The sequence below is a fragment of the Cupressus sempervirens genome, chromosome 11 (assembly GCF_028749045.1).
Source record: "Cupressus sempervirens isolate cs-2001-9-10 chromosome 11, ASM2874904v1, whole genome shotgun sequence".
In the NCBI taxonomy this organism is placed as follows: domain Eukaryota; kingdom Viridiplantae; phylum Streptophyta; class Pinopsida; order Cupressales; family Cupressaceae; genus Cupressus; species Cupressus sempervirens.
Window position 1 is genome coordinate 530,747,813 of NC_143128.1, and position 18,524 is coordinate 530,766,336.

Here is an 18,524-nt window from a genome sequence, read left to right on the forward strand (position 1 = left end):
GAAGATGAAAGGAGAGCATCAGAAGATAAAGGTTCAACATTAACATGATCTTGCTCAAGAGTGTAATGTTTATTTTAAACATGAGTGTTCTTAGAAGAGGAACTCTTATCCCATTGATGTTGTATTTCAGCACAAAAAAAATCTTTCTCTTCCTCAAAAAATTTAGATTTATCATTTAGCTATTGTTCGAAAAATTTATCAATGTTGTTTTCAAAATTTGATTCATGTGGATTACCATCAGTATCATTCTGTGACTCATCCCCTTTAAGCATCAACATAGGACTGGAAGGACTTTTAGGATGTGTAGGAGCATAATAGTCATCATCATCATAATCATTGTCACTAGAGGAATTATAGATAAGCGTATCACAAGACTTTTCATGTTGTTCATTATGATCTATCTCAATAAGATGAATAAGACTCTTGGTAGAAGTAGAAGAAGAATGATATCATGAAGAAGAAGTAGGTGAAGACCTAGATGGATGATATTTAAAAGATTCATGGTAAGACTTGGAATATGAAGAATGTGAATGATAGTTAGAAGAATCATCATAAGACTTAGAAGATGAAGAATTTGAATGATATTTAGAAGAATCACGATAAGACTTAGAAGATGAAGAATGTGAATTATATTTAGAAGAATCATGATAAGATTTAGAAAATGAAGAATGTGAATTATATTTAGAAGAATCCTGATAAGCCTTAGAAGATGAAGAATTTGAAGGATATTTAGAAGAATCACGAGAAGACTTAGAAGATGAAGAATTTGAATGATATTTAGAAGAATCATGATAAGACTTAGAAGATGGAAAATATTTGGAAGAAGGATATTGTGATTTGATCTTGCACATGCTCCTAGCAAAGGTGTTTGATTTATACATTTTTTAAATCATTTTTTTTGCAACATTAGCATCCATGTATCCATTGGAGCGACAAAACTTTTCAAATTCAAGAAGGAGGTGGATTTCATCTGAGCTCAAATGAGGATCCCTAAAAAGATATCCAAGATCCATGGTTCTCGAAGAAGAAGAATCAAGCATAGAAGAAGAGAAAGGATGAATAGAAGAAGGTAGACTATATGATAATAGGAGGAATAGAATCACGAAGACATGAAGAAGAGGAATAATGGACATGGGAGATTAGAAAGACATGGAAGATGAAGAAGAAAGAAGACCAAGAGTCATTTTGGGAAATTAAATACCATTTTAGATCATTTGAATGTTGAGCAACATGTAATAGCACTTGTAATCAACATGAAAGAAAAGGTACTAGTTGATAGGATAACCCTAAGAAACGTTGGTACCAAACTAGGATAGTAAAAGCTCTCACTTGTCCAAAATAGATGTGATAAGATAGAATTTTGCAATAGGTGTAAACCAACACTACCACAAAGGTGCCCACAACTTTGGGTGAATACCCTAGCACATATGGACCAAGAGGATGATTTACCCAAATTTTAATTAATTAAAATTGAATTTTGATGAAAGTGGATGGACAAGAGATTACCAAGACTCTCCAAGTGTAATATCAAAATATCCAAGTGTATATCTTTCTCAACAAGGACAGTTTCTAAATCACCAACTCCAAACAAGGTCTCTTGTGAAATCAATGACTACTAATTCAAGAGGTCAAAGCACAATAACCTAAGGTGCAAAAAAGGCTTCTAACAATGGGGTAAGTAGCCTAATCCAAATAGGATCAACCTAGGGAGACTATAAATAATGGGATAACAAAGTTATTCGATCGTAAAGTCTTAGCTCAAGAACTCAAATTTTGTTCATTTTAAATACCAACTAGATGTATCAATAGATTTTTTATCATGAACCAAGCACACAAGATAGCAATTAGGGATATCAAGAAAATAGTCTTCAAACAATGAGCAAGGGGCAAAGCAACCTTGTGCATGAACAAGTATAGTGACTTAGTATTTCTACTCCTTAAAGGTTCTACTTGTGTATGTTCTTGACAATGTTTTAGCAGGAACTTAGAACACAACAACACCTTATCAAGTTGTCTACAAGGATATACATGGCTTTCTAAAAGGAGTCCTTGATATATGCAAGGTACGTGAGGCCCAAATTTGTAGATGAGAAGAATCTAAAATCACACAGCTGGGGGGAGATGGTAACCCAAATCTCCTCCTTCACTTCTCAAAGGTATAAATTTCTTTGAGGCTTATCCAAGAGTGATATCAAACTCAATTCCCAAGAGAGGTGTCTTTGGATTCACCTCCCAATATTTATACTCCGTCAAAACATAGGAGTTAAGGTCATCCCTTGAGGTGGTGTATCCCCAAGCAAACCTTCTAGAAATAAAAACTAAGTAATTCACTATCAAAAGTATTTAGAGCACTAAAGGTGGAACACTTAACTCTTCAAGTAAATGTGAAGTGAGTCCAAAAGTGCAACATTTAACCCTTTAAGATAATGTGAAGCGAGTCCAAAAGTGGAACATTTAACCCTTCAAGAGAATGTGAAGTGAGTCCAAAAGTGGAACATCTAACTCCCCACATCAACTCAAAGTGAGTCCAAAAGTGGAAAATTTAACTCCTCACATCAACTCAAAGTGAGTCCACGCCTTAGAAAACAAGTGAGTTCCAAAACGCACAAAAGGGTTGCCTAGTGGAGCAATTAACACTTCTTTCCTGTAGACCCCTCCCCCTTAATGTGGTGCTAGTCTTGCAACCATGGGGTAGAAATGAGGGGTTGGAAGATTAGCGAGTACAATAACCCAAGATAGCAATCTAGATCAGTCACAAGTAATCTAAGACTGGTAATCAATACTACTCACAAATGAAAAAGGGTTGAACAATGGAATATTTAACTTTCCAAGTAAACATAGAGTGAGTCCACAAAGTGGTGCATTTAACTCCCTATATAAAAAATGAATGAATCCATGCCCTCAATCACTTAATAAGGTATTTGATATTGAAACCAAGAATTATTTAAGGTTTAAACACAAGCATTCACTTACACAAACTTGAATGAAAGAAAATTTATGTTCATTCATTTCCCATTAAGAGCATCAATTGAAATGTGTTCTATGAAAGCATGTGAAACACTCAAGCCAAACACATGAGAGGTTTAATTTTAATCCCAAATCTAAATATTTTAGAGTTCAAATAAAATACCTGATAATTCGTGCAACACATCTTTTCTTTGCTGTACCTTTTGTTTATGCTTGATTGCTCGCTCGCAACGAACAAAGCAACAAACAACACAAGCAAACACAAGATATGCAATATATGTCCAACTCATGCAAAAATAGGGTTAGCTCTAAAAATATAAATTTTAAGATTGATAATAATCAGCAAGTAATCCAAATGAAAGCTCACATCATGCATTGATTCATTGTAAAATTGAAATGCAAACTATTCATTAAATACTTTTTTTTTTTTCAATTGATTTTTTTTGACTTAGTCATAAAGATTGGATCTACATGATATGAATTCGGATCAAAAACTCAAAATAAAAAAAAAGTAACCCTTGTAAAAAATTAGAGAGCTTTCCAAAAATGCAATTTTTTTGAAAAGATCTTTTAATTTGTGCCCTAGGGAGTCATTTTATCAAAACAAACCATTTTTTACAAATCGAATTATTGACCCATAATATGACCTCTAAAATTGAAACACAAAGAACCAAATCTATTTAAAATTCTAAGAGCTTTCCAAAACTGTAAATTTTTCCAAAAAAGTGCTGATTTACTCCTGAAAATGATTTTTTATGAAAAATAAAAGAAAAATCATAAAAAATCGAAAATGTTTCAAAAAAACCTAAAATTTTTACCAAAGCTTTTAGGATACATTTCAACCCTGCAAAATTTTTTTTAGATCAAAATACCTAGCCGTTTAAAAGATATGATCAAATCGTTCAAATCTAGGGTTTCTTTGAGTCTACAAACAGATCTACACAAAAACCAGCAAGCAAAGGTGGGTTGCCCCATGGTGGGTGCCAAAAATGTATGCTTAAAATGTGAGCACACTTCTATGGGTCATTATATTCAAGATTACTCAAAAATGAGGTCTCAAATGGCAACTCATAGCTCTCTATTCATGGAGTGCAAGGGTTTGTAATGGAGGCCCTCAACTTGACCTAGTTTGTGCCCATGCAAGTACACCATGAAAAAAGAGATTCAAGGATCCAAAAATATGCATGCAAATGAAAATGAAAACTAATATAAATGATAACAATGCAAAACAATGCAAGAAAAGAAATCTAATAACAATGCAATACTAATCTATGAAAAAAAATATGTCTCTAAGATAATATGAAAATGCAAGGGTAAAACCTCATGATGGAAGCCATGGATGCATGAGAGAATAAGACAAGAAGATAGAAGTTCTCGAAAAAAATCTTTGATGCTCAAACTCCTTCAAAAATTGCTCTCCAAACTTGTAGCATAGCAATAGCGTAATTGTGAATGAATTGTGGATGATTAAAATGAAGAGAGGGCTCTCCCTTATAAAGAAAATTATAGAGGTGACAGGCTTCTCACAACCAATATGGGATAATAGAGTTTGATCCATGTGAGACAAAATTCCACCAATGAGAAAAGAGGAGTGGTTGAGAAGAAAGTGGAAAGAAGAATCCAAAGATTCTTCTTTAAAGAATCCAAAGACTAAAATGTTAGAAGAATCCAAAGATTTATTTTCAAGTATCACCTCCCAAAATCTAATCATAGAAACAAAATGAAAGAATTTGTAGAAATGCAAGATGGAGAAGCAAAAGAGTTGGACAAGGTTCCAATAAACTCAAAATTGTTAAATCTTACAAAAAAATGTTATTCTTATATGTTGGATGTGCAAAAAACCAAAGTGGGACAGCATATACTTGTAGACATTGGAGGTGTGGACCCAAATGAAGAAGGGAAAGAATGTTATATGGTAAAGGAAATATGCAAGGGGATAAAAGAAAACTTTGCAAAAATATCTGCAATGTGAAATATCATAATAGATTCTACAGTTAGAAAGCTAGCAAGGATAAAATGTGGCACAAACTATATCTATGACACATGTAGGAACCAAACTAGTGTATCAACATTTCTTGTAAACTTATATGAAGAACAATAAAATTCCATAATAATTTTGGGTAAAACATGCCTAGAGAATAAATATAATCTAAGAAGAAATATCATGAGAGATTTTAATGACCCCCATTGGTTTGATGCTAGGAAGATGATTATGAGGAGGGTGAATATAAATAATCTTAAGAGGCCAAATTGAAGAAATTCTATGACCTTGAATTTTCTTGTGTGTTAAGTGAAAGTAGTGGGAGTGCCTAGCTACATGACAACTCTTGGAAGATGTAACCAATTTTAAAAGTAGACAAGGGGGAAGAAAAAATGACTTGATGGTAAGAAAACCCCCATGGGAGCATCTTAAGAGAAAAAAGATGCCATTGATAAAATTAATTCTTAAGAAGTATTGAGCTTTGCTTGTTTTCTTACAGAGAGTGAGAAGATCATTTAATTGGGCAATAAAATAAAGTAGGTTATACAAATTCATCTAATGAAGTATGTAAAATGATTGCAGACCTTAACACTATGAAAAATGAACTCCAAATATCTTTTAAACTTAATGATTTTAAAGGTTCTCAATTGAAAACATTACATCACATTAATGAGAAAATGAGGTTTGCTGAATGCTAGAGTTTCATGTCGAAAGAGGAGATATTTGGGCTTTATCTACAAGCATGTAATACCAAAATTATAATTGATCTCTATACAATTTTTTTGAAGTCTTGATTTTTGATAGAGGACTTGAGATGATGATTACATTAAATAAGAGTTTTAAGAATCAATTTGAAACATTGATAAGCATTTTAAAAGATATTCCCTTCATAACTATTTCAGTCTATCATGTTAATGATGTGAGTAAATGTCCAATATGAACTAATGATTTTGTATTGGGAGAGGAGGCAGTTGAGATGCCTTGTCATCCAAGCCATATATTCCATTCTCATTGTATTCAACCATGGCTTTTCCAACAATCCACTTGTTTGACCTAGTGTAAATGAAATATTATAAATTGTATCCCCATATAATTTCCCACCTAGTGTAAATGAAACAATGTAATTATATTCCCATATTATTTCTTTCTTATCTAGGTCCCACTAAAACCACATGTCCTTCCACATCAATTTTTTCTTATTCGTAATATCATATCTCCAAGTAGGATCTTTGTTACAAATTTAGATCCATCTTGGGAAGAGAAGGACAATTGGGGAGGAGACGAGAAACTTAGGGTTTCTCTTTCCCTAAAATTTTCCCCTATTCTCAATGTTAGGTATCAAATCTAAATTGGGCAATGTTTATTTGGTTTTATTAGGGATTATAGGCCTATTTCAGTCTCATTTGAGATTTTCATCCCCATCCCAAAATGACTAGGAGAGGTATATAAACAAGAGTGCCTCCATTATTATGCTAGGTTTCCAATTCACTTCAAGGTAACAAATTTTAATCTAAGATCTCTCAACTATTTTTTATATCAATACTTGTGATCAAAAGAAAAGAGCATCACATCATCCAGGTATAAGGTACTATTTCTCAAATACAACCTCTGTTACATAGCAACATAACCTTTTACCTATTTTTCTGTGCATAGGAATAGGCAGTAGATGTGCAGGAAGAGATACAAATACATGTAGAAAACAACTAAATTTTACAACTGATTTCATCAATTGTAAACAAAAAAAAATTGACCACCATCAAATCATAATCTAGAAAATTAATATATATAAATTATAGAGTTAAAAATTTGACATGTACTTTTATAGAGACATAAAATCTATAGAAAATTATTAAATAAAATGAATTTTAATTTGTAGAGAATAGCTCATTTAATACCATGTTAATACAAATAATGTAAAAAATGTCACAATAATACTTAGCCTACCAAATGAATGCCTTCCATTAAAAAATGGACTTTTTGCCTTAACTTTACATAGTTTATTTGTGACTAAAAGTCATCTATCTCCATTTGAATCCAACTACCTCTCAGAAGCTTTTTAATTTATCAATTTTCAAGCTCTTTAGCATTAGATCACATGATCTTCCCACTTCTATGAAGAAGTTTGAAAGAAGAAGACTGGTCACATAATTCTTAATATCCAAATTAAAAAATAATGTTGATGAAATACTCATAAGCCTATTTTCATATGCAATTTTTAAGTAGAAAGAAAGAAAATGCACAGACCCACCCTAGGTTTTAACTCACATCTTAGTAACAAAAATTTACTGACGTTCTCAAGATAGCTAGCATGAGCAATGCATTTAATCCCACAAATAAAGATCAATTGTAGATATAATGCAATGATCAATATATAAAATTCTGATCTTACAACATAATCTTGTCTATGTACTATTGTCAATATCATAGCTTCCACCAGTGACCAACTAAGCCTACTTGATTTGTTTATATGATACAATACCATCATGATGATAGGTTTTGTTTGTGGCTTATATTCCATCCACACATTTTTTATTTGTCTATCATGCATATTTAGTGATCACTTTAGAATTGGGAATTGGGGGTTAGAAAATTAAATTGAAGTAAATAATGAACTCAGAGTGTTGGGTTTCATTAAGAAAAATCTTCCAAGATCATGGAACGAGTTTTTGGGTTGTAGCTCTAGCTTCAACTAGTTTAGGATTACTTCTCTTAAAGGTTGCAAGAGATATATGGTGGACGCCACTGCAGTTAGAAAAGTATTTTGAAGCCTAAGGGATTAGAGGTCCTTCCTATAAGATACTTAATGGAAATGCCTCTAATATTGTTAGAATGGTTGTAGAGGAGAGTTCTAAGCCATCACTATCAGGACACAATATAAATCCTCAAGTTATTCCCATGTATCATCAATGAGGGAAAAATCAAGGTTGATATATTCTATACTTAAATTTAATGTTGCTGGAATCAATTATGCATGTTTCATTTATGTTTAGATCACACTTAGTGATCATCATGAACATGATATTAACATATTTTTAATAAGGGACAAGTTATTTGAGAAAATAGGGCAAGTCTTTTATGTTCCTTTATTGTTGCATTCACTAATTTGCACATCTTTTTAGATTAGTGGATTTGAATTTAGTTCTCAAGAAAGAACTCTTCAATGAAATGAGGAATTCATATTTTTCTATCCAGGCAGTCATTTTCTAGAAAGATAAGATTCCTTAAAAATGTGGTTGTCCAATGACATTCAATACTATCGAAACAATTAAGAAGCTAGAGATTATGATGATAATGCTGAAAAATATCTATCACTTGTAGGTCAATGTTGGTGTTACTGATGTAAATGGTTGCAAATCTATTCATAAGGTTCATGCAAGAAACAAGAAGTTGGGCAAAGATGTCTTACTTGATGTTGTTTCCATGAGAACACCCAGGTTTAGTGGTGTTGATCTTGGAAATCTCTTTAATGGAGCAACAATTCTTGCTGGAAGACAAGGCAAAAAATACATATCAAGTAAGCAAATAGATGATGTTATAGATAGGATTGTGGTTGGTATGGAGGGTACATTATTGACTGATGAAAATAGCAAGAGTTTGGTGGCTTACCATGAAGTTTGACACAATTTGTGTGTAAGTACAAACAACCAAACATTTATTGGTACTTTATTTTATGCTTTTATGTAAACCCTTCACATATGTGTGGACCACAAGTTGAAAGTTTGATTTTCAATAATATGTGCTATCAATGTGTATTTCAGAGGCAACTAAATCTTGTTTTGGTAAGTGTTACAAGGTTAACACAATTATCCATGGACATGATCTAGTTCAAAAAGTTACTCTTGTACCTCAAGGACAAGCACATTGTATTACATGGTTTTTTCTTAAAGATGACCTGAGTCTTATTACCAAGAAGCAAGTCCTTTCTTAGAGTGTGGAGGCTCTTGGTGGTAGAGCTATAAAAAAAGTCATATTTGATGAACCTAAGGTCACATCAGGTGCAACCAATGACTTGCAATAGGCAACACAAATGGAAAAATAGGTATTTTCTGTAAGTGGAGATTACAAAGTATTCCCAAATGCACATAAAATCTAGAGTTCAAATCAATTAATCATTAATTCTAGAACTAATTTTTTAAATATAAAATTATATCTATATATGTATATGTGTGTACATATATACATAGCTTCTAAATATTTTGTTTCTCAATGCATTGTCATTAAGATTTTGTTTCTCGTTTCTCATTTCTAGTAACATAGGTCAATTCTAATTTTATCCTTGCTATTTGATTTTTTTTATAAATAAGGTTTCAAATGGGAAATTTAGTATTTTTTCTATAACTTGTAGATAGTTACAAGGTTTGGAATGAATGGAATTGGTCCATGGGCTCTATTAGACCCTATAGTCCAAAGTGGTGATATTTTTTTATACACGATGACAAAGAATTCCATGTCAAATAAGCTAGTAGAAGACATTGATAGAGTAGTGAGAGGCATTTTAGATAATGCATATGAGGTGGCTAAGAGTCACATAAAGAGTAATCAAGTAGAAATGGATAATATTGTGGAGATCTTATTAGAAAAAGAGACACTTTCAAGCGATGAGATTAGGGCCATCCTATCTGAGTTTATAGAGATCCTAATTAGCAGCAAGGATGTAGATGATTCTCCTCAACTAGGATCAGCTTGATGGATATGGCTAAGAAGATTTTAAGAATATAGTGTAAAGTTATATAGAAAAATGGGATGCAAGAACCCTTACATTTTTTGGATATGTAGAGAAATTTTGTGTCTCTTGTTAGACATGTGTGCCATTATGTCTAGTATGTATAGAGTTTGTTATAATAAAAATGTAAATATTATTATATGTGATTTACAAAGAGTTGTGGCTCTATAATAAGTAACAAAGTACAAATATAATTCTTGAAACACTCTAACATTCCTTGTAGCTTATTTTGGTTAGATACTTTTCTTCCCAATGCTGGGGTCTTTCCTAGATCACAACACAACTTAGATTTCTTAGAAGCATGAGACTGGGAAACCTTAGGATTAAAGTTGTATTTCCTTGAGTATTATGTGGTCATTTCATTGAATCTTATGACCATTTTTTATCTATTATCCCATTTTTTGTTAGTTATAGATATTGATTATATATAATGATGGGTTGATCATCTTCCTTCTTTTCTTCCCTATGGGTTAATGCATGTTCACTTTTTGTTTTTTGTTTCAAAAATTTAGTTAGAAATAAATAATTGTGTCTTTAAAAAGAATCCCTCTTGTTTATCTAAGAGGTCCATTCATAATCAAATTTTTTTTTATCTCAGATCTGACTCTCATATAAATATATGAGAATTTGGATCATTTAAATAATATTTCTTCATAGGATAACAAGAATAGGAAAAATTAAAATCACTTTCTATTCTTTCAATTTTGAGTTACATACCTCTTACAGAGTTTTTCTTTTGATAAACAACTATTTTGTTGGACAATTAACCAGGTGCTCTTGGACTAATGAATGCCAACTAGAAGAACTCCCCAGTTAGGCCTATCATTCACTAGGAGATCTCTTCTTGTAGCTTTCCATATGGGGATTATCTATTGCTAATGGGGAGAGATATTTTCTTCATTAGGGGTGTATGCTCCTCAATGGAGATCCCAATAAGAATAGCTTTCTTGTGGATCCCTTTGTTTGGTATCCATTGGAACCATGAATCCTATTTAATCGACCACATACCTCCCATGAGATATGCTTGAAATCCTCAGCTCCAAGAGCTCCCACAATTCTCAATTCCAATAGCTCCAATAGTGTCATGGAGATGAAATAACAAAAATAAAAACTTTTTTCTATTTTCTTATTTGAACCCAAGTTTGTCAAAATTTTGACCAAATTGGGAAACCCTAAGTTGGTCAAAACTTTGACCAACTTGGGCATAAAAAAAACACAAAAAAGTATTAAAAAAGTATCTTCATATGTTGGTCAAAATTTAGGTCAAAATTTGACCTATAATGTACTAGTGGTAGAAAGAAGTGAATAAGAGAGAAACAAAGAGCCTAAAAATTACATAAAGTTTGTCTATTATGAAGAGGAACTTGAAATTTACCTCAAAAAAGTTAAAGACAATAAAAACCCAAGTGTACATAATAACTATTTGGTAGTTCAGTCCGAGTGATAGAAAAAGTCAACCAAGTCACAGATAGTTCAACTCGAGTCACAAGGAGGGAAACTTGAGTCATAGACAGAGGCACTTGAGTTACAGTCAGATCAGCCAGAGGAGCCCAAGAAAAAGGATGAAGATCTTGGAGAACCAAGTGAACCAACTGAACCAAGTTTAGAATAAAGAAAGAAAGATCCAAGACTTTCAAAATATGTTAGAAGGTATTATGCACCTAAACAAATGATTGGATGAGAGATAAAAGGGATATTGACAAGGAACAAATTAAAAGGTACATGTTTTCTTAGTGAATTTGAGCCTAGATTTGTAAAAGATGTTTTAGAAAATGAAAATTGAATAGAAATTATGAATGAAGAGATTGAGAAAATAGAAAAGAATAAAACTTGGTCTCTTGTTCCTAGACCTAAGGATAAAAATGTGATTGGTACAAATTGGATATTCAAAAATAATTTGAATGAGAAAGGAGAAGTGTCAAGAAATAAGGTAATACTTATATGCAAAGGTTATGGTCAAGAAGAAGGTATTGATTATGGGGAAAGATTTTCCCTTGTTGCAAGACTTGAAGGAGTCAAAATAATTCTAGCATATGTAGCACAAAGGGGATTTAAAGTGTATCAGATGGATTTTAAATAAGCTTTCTTGAATGGAGTCTTAGAAGAAGAGGTCTACATTAAACAACTTGAAGGTTTCATTGATCCAAGCCAAAGAAACATGTTTTCTAAACTTCATAAAGCTTTGGTGTAGGAGTGCCTAGGTGGATAAGGAAGACCTAGGGTTCCCTTCAAGATTTTGGGTTGTAGTTGTGCTAGCCACACCACTTGATAAACAATAGGGCTACTTTAGTCCTAAGGTCAATGTGTGTAGACTAAGTTGTTCCTAGTTGCTCAAAATTGCTAATTTGGCTTCATAGAGAACTTTTGGGTTTTGGAAGATAAAAAGGTCAAATAAGTGTTTGAAGGACCTTATTATGTGTTTTTTAAGCATGTAAGGTCATTGGCATGGGTTGACATCATTTAGAGAAAGTTTGAGGGTCAGATGCTCAAAATTGTAAATATTGCTCAATTTTTTCAATGTTATTCACAACATTTTGACAACTTTTCACACATTTTGAGAAAATTTTTCAAGAAGGTATTGTCACTTTCCGAAATAGTTAGGAGTGTGAGTGGAAATCCTATATAAGGCCATTCTCAACCTGTTCAAGGGGTTGGAGAAGTGAGCTTTTGCACTGTACGACCTAGATAACAAGATATGAACAAATTTTTTGTGTTTTTGAGTTCTCTTGTCATTTTGATATATTTTAAACAATATATTTTAAACCCCTAGGAAGTCTGTTTTGCACTAGGAAGGTGTAAAAACCAAAAGGGTGTCCAAAACCAACTTTTGAACTTACATCTGACAAGCCTAGATAGCCCCTATTTCACGTGCGAGAAAGAAAATTGGTCTCCAATTTTGTGCGAGATCTTTCACCACTATGTGTGAGAAAGTGCTCAGCTTTGCACGAGGACTTCTGAGCATCATGCGAGGGCTTTCACTCTCGAGCGAGGATTGCCTGTGCACTGCATGAGGATTTACATTCTCATGCAAAGAAGTGTATTCTCTCACATGAGGAAATACATTCTCGCATGAGGAACTACCTTTGCACGCGAGAAAACAAATCAGTGCAACAACAAAAAGCAAATGAAAAGTTTAAAAACAAGGAAAGTCCACATCGGGGAGTACTAGATCCACGTAATTCGAGGAATGAACACTCGAGTGCGCTAACAGCAAGGAAAGAGGAAAATATATCCATCTAAACCATAATAGTAAAGCACATATTGAAATAAACATCTCTATGTACAGAAATACATCTTAGAACTAAATGACCAGATAAGTGCATAACTCCTCCCAACCATCAATAGCATCATAAGACCATCATGGGTCCTAGCCATCCCCCGTGCATAACATCCCAAGTCACTGACCAGATCGTCGGTACTATTGTAATAGGGACATCACTACTAAAACATGCTACAATATAAGCATAAGGAAATCTAACATGCTAGTAGTAAAGCATAAGATAATCCTACAGTAGATAACATCACCTATCACATGCTAAACAACAATAAGCAACAGACATGCTACTACAACAATTCACATAATCTAATCATATGCTAAACATCATAATATGGGAATGCGTGAAGTAAACTAACATCATCTAAACATGATATCCAAGCATTCTAGTGAAAGCATAAATCACAAGAAAGCATACTCCAAAACTCAAAGTACCAAGTGAAAACATCCAGCAATGGTCACACTAGGACAAAAGACTGTCTCTATACACTGGTCCCTAGCAATGGTGAAGGTAGCTATGCCTCCCAACCCCATGGAACCTGTAGGTCCACACCACCATGCTGATGGAGATAATGATCCAACCACAAAACACACCAAACAACATCCATGGTTAACACTCATGCCAGACAGTATGATGGCTGCAACCAAGAACCTAAGACAATGCAAGGAATACAAGTCCTGGTTAGACACTCAAAAGGCTGCTAAGTAGGGACTGACATCATGGAGAGTTGCTTGGCATCGAAAATCTCAAGCTTGGATCGTGCGAATTCAGCATCCCTCAACAAAATGGCTCGGCATAGCATTTTATTATCTTAAGTTTTATTACCATTCACACATTTTATTTAGTTATCACTTATTTAAAACTTCCTATCCTCCACCAACCCTATGGGACTAAGGTCACTAGGTTGTGAGATAGAAGCCCCCTCCATATGCTACCCTACCCTACCCATGCTCATCCTACAACAAATGCCCATGGGCATGCATACTCCCATCCCAACCCCAATGATCAAAAATTCCAGAAAAGACATGGAAGGTCGAGACCCACAAGTCCTCCGAAAAATGTACACATATGTACTCGTGTGTGGCACACCACCATCATGAAGATCATAAGACAAGGAAAAGATGAGAACACAATGCAAAACAAAACAACCAACCGAAAGCAACTCAAGAGGATAGATTCTACACGAATCCCAAAGCTAATAAAACCATACATCATGAAATCACTCAACTGACCTCAATCTGGGAGTATGGATTCTACACGAATCCCAATGATGCAACAAGACCAAAAGTCATGAACTCATTCCACTAGCCTCAATCCGAGAGTGTGGATTCTACACAAATCCAAGTGTCCACGAAACAAAAGAAAAGGTGCAAGAGAACCCATAACAATAGGTAACAAATCACTCAACTGAACACAAAGTCGAGAGTACGAGTGCGATACGCATCCCAATGCAACAAAAAGTGCAATAGTAGTTTGATTGATATCCAAATAGATCATCCAGGTCCATGACCAACATTGTGCCAAGAAAACTCAAAAAAGCTGGGCGGCACGCAAAATGAGGTAAAAACCCCAATTTTTTGGAAAATTTCAAAATTAAAACTCATTTGGCCTTTGGTTTCAAAAACCCCAAAAATCCAAAAATAAATAGAATCGAACACCGTATGCAAAAATGGCCAGCATAACGGTGCAAAATCCCAAATCCTCATCTTGAAAAATAGGGAAATGTTCGTACTCACCCAACCAGGTAGAACTAGCATACAGAAACAAAGGGGAACACTAGTTCTTAGCCTCCAAAAAAATGGCTACCAAAAGTAGAAGTAGAAACAGAGTAGAAACAATAAAATAGGAAAGCCCTACCTCACAACCAAAAGGGCAAAACGAGAATCTGAACCATAAAATAAATATCTCGCAGAAGTAGCTAAAAATCATGGCAATCCAAGGTTTCCCCGAGCTAGATCCAACGAGCTCAACCTTGTGACGATCCCACACCCATAGCTTCCATAATGAACAAAAAAATAAATCCTCATGAAGAGGATTTTGGGTTTTACTCTCCAACTTTCCAATTGAAAAGTGAGAAGTGAGGAATTAAATTCCTTTTTGGATACTTATTCACTCTTCGGGTGAATAATCGATTAGGGCATTTAACCAACCAACCTAGTTAAACTCTGAATCAACCAAAACAAAAATAGGCTATTCCTATAAATAGGAATTCATGTATGGAAAAGCTTCCAAAAATTAAAATAAATTAATTAAAAAACTCAAAAACCCAAAAAAACACATAAATCTCCTTAACCACTTTTGCGACAATGCGAAACTCTAAATGCACAGACACGCTCACTGGTCTAGTCACATAATGCAAATGAGTTCGGATTTAATAATCATCAAAAGGTTTAATTTAAACATTAAAATAAGGATACTTCAACCATACAGGGACAACTTTAGTAAAATATGAAAGGTTGAATCACTAACTCCATGTGCCACTGCCAGGGATATAAATCCTACACACTAAATAACATGATCAAGTGCAATTGCATGTAATAACATAGTCGAAGCAATAAATGCATTAAATCACCTAATTTAATCATTTATTAATTTATATTAAAATAATCTATTTACATCACTCACATTCGCATAAAGCATAACAACACAGGAATGAAGTAAATAACCATAGCATTAAATCCATCACCTAACATAATCAAAGGTATGTCCAAATACCAGATAACCAGATATCATCATAAAACACACTGTCATCTCAAAATGGCATCATCATGCAATATGATTAACTAAACAACATAGTAGTCTAATATCTATGATACTAGAATCAAAGTATAACATCTGACCCTTAGGTCATCTCAAAAGTAAACATAACATGAGTAGCAAATATCTCTCTAATAAGAAATATAACAAGGTAAATGTTTGCAATACATAATCAAAGAATCCAACATGAACAATCCATTTAATTACTTAAGCATTTAATAATGATTGTTTAAACAATATTAAAAAGGCACTTAAAACACATAAGCGAACATAGTCATAAACGTGATTGCCCACTGCTACAAGAATCCTAGTCCAATGTAGCACGGTAATAGTACACAGTGAAATTTTTGCACACATCTCAAGGTAATCACAAAACAACCTCACAATACCACATCGATCTTGGTAACCACTACCACAAACCCCAGTGAACAAAAAATCTCATCACAATCTCATAGATCAGTCAAAAGCATAATGAAAGCAATTGATATAGAAACATAAATCCAAACACCTCGATAGTGTAGACCACTCAGGGTCACAAACATGATCCTATCACAACAAAAGATCAGCAAGGTTGCATCCATCAGGATGACTTACATAAGTCAAATGGGAGAGGCACTACATCATCCCCCCTAAAGACTAGGCTTACTCCTGGAAGCCTACAATCCAAGAATAGAAACCAAAACACACAAGAACTAAAATCCAAAATTGAGCAAAAAGGAATGACTTGTCAAACTCTCCACAAGTCAAACCAGATCACTCCAACATTCTCAAACCATCACGTTAACCCCCAAATAGGTTAACCACAAGAGAATGGGTGTCACACAGACACAAGGTCCTCCAACAAGGAACCTTCTATGCGCTAGGAAAACCCCATCTAGCCATAAAGTCAACAATACAAGGTAAGGAACAAGCCCCTCTACCTCATCTATAGGTGCCCAAAAAAACATGCACCTACCAAGTGACCACAAAATTAGGTCAAAACTATGCACTTCCAACAAAAGTTTGAATCATGGGGAAAACCCATCCCAAAATTCCCAAGAATACTATCATGTCACACATGATCATTCTGGAATCCTCGTAAACTCACCCTTAGAACAAAGAGGATGAAAGTTTACCAACAAAAGGACACACTCAAAAAGACTACTCACCACCAAGTGTAGGAGCACAATGCCTCTCCAAGGCACAAAAGCTCAACTATCACTGGAAACTAGGGTAACATAACCCAACCAAACAAGATATCACCTTCTCACAAGGTTCCAAGACTTTTGTTAGTGGACACAATCATGTAATGTCTACATACCAACTCATAGGAGGGTAACATGTGTCAAACAATACCATGTCTCTCCAGCACCATGCTAGGAAAACTACACCCAAACTACCGCTAAACTCAATCTCTAGCCTCAAGTCAATGGTTTAATGAGAAAACTTGGCTGAGACAATCCACATGAAGATATAAGCTTAGGGAGAAGGATACTATAGAGTATAGGACTAAGAGGGAGTCGCTCTCAACCTCTGCACAAAATCAGCCCAAGATGCATTAGAGAATCTTCACAATTCCACCAATGATCCAACTACTCATCAAAAAACACTAACTGAGCTAGTGGCATAACCACACTAGCCTACTCTCTCAAGAGAGAAAGAATATGGAGATGGGCCAAAGACAACATCCAAAAAGGAGAATCTAGACCCATCAAAGAACTAAATCACTCCCAAATGACAAGACAACATCAACCTTGAGCAAAGAATGCTCACAAACCACACCTCACCTCACAAGGGTGGGTCAATGCAATAGGAAACACAAAAACCCAAGCACGAACCCCAACAAGTACCTAGTAGATTATGAAGACAAGATAAATCTTCCATTATGAATAACATGAAGAGTTAAACTTCTCCAATGGCCATAAATATGACATGTCATGATTGAATTGGCCTCTACTCGAAAAGGTACTCGAAACATCGATCAAAAACTCCAGAAGCCATAGCTTTCACGTCCAGACTCGGATTGAATCCATTTGAAAAGCATCAAAAAGATATCGACAAGGACTACAACATGAAGAAGCTAAGAGAGACCTAAGACCTATGATTTGAGACACCACTCAAGAAAAAACCACAAAGGCAAAAACAACAGTCTTGGCCACCAAGACAAGCAATGGACAAAACGTCCAAAACCACACAAGACTACACATCCCCGAAAAACATAAGACATGGAATGAAAGGTAGTTCACACATTGAAACCATCATTACTTATCTCCCATAATTTCATTAATTAAACATAACATAAGCACTAATGCATAATGAAACTAAAAGATTTTCAAGCAAGGGTCCAAGAGTCACCATAACACAAGTACATACCTTTCAAGAATTAACATTAAGTTTAACCACTATTTAATTACTTTAACAACTTTAAACCTAACAAGGACACACTAGCATTTTCTCCTTGATATTATCCCTTGAATGTACTACCAGAGGTTCGAGATGAACATGATAGAGTCACAACACACAACTAGGGAGTAGTAAAACACATCTAGAATAGTCATCATGAAACATAACCAAAAACCCAAATGGGGAAATTGCCAATTCCAACAGTAAGTACCAAAAAGAGCTCATTTCAACAATAAGTCAAATGTGACAACTATCACAAAGAGAGCGATAGATAAAATTTGATGACTACTCCAAGAGATGAAAATACTAAAAACCAATGCTAGCCCAACAACATGAGGAAAGTACCTCTAGCCAAATAAAATAAGGCATCAAACAAATCACATTACAGGTGATGACTGAGTATAGTCACACAAGAGGGATAAATCACCACACAATGCTA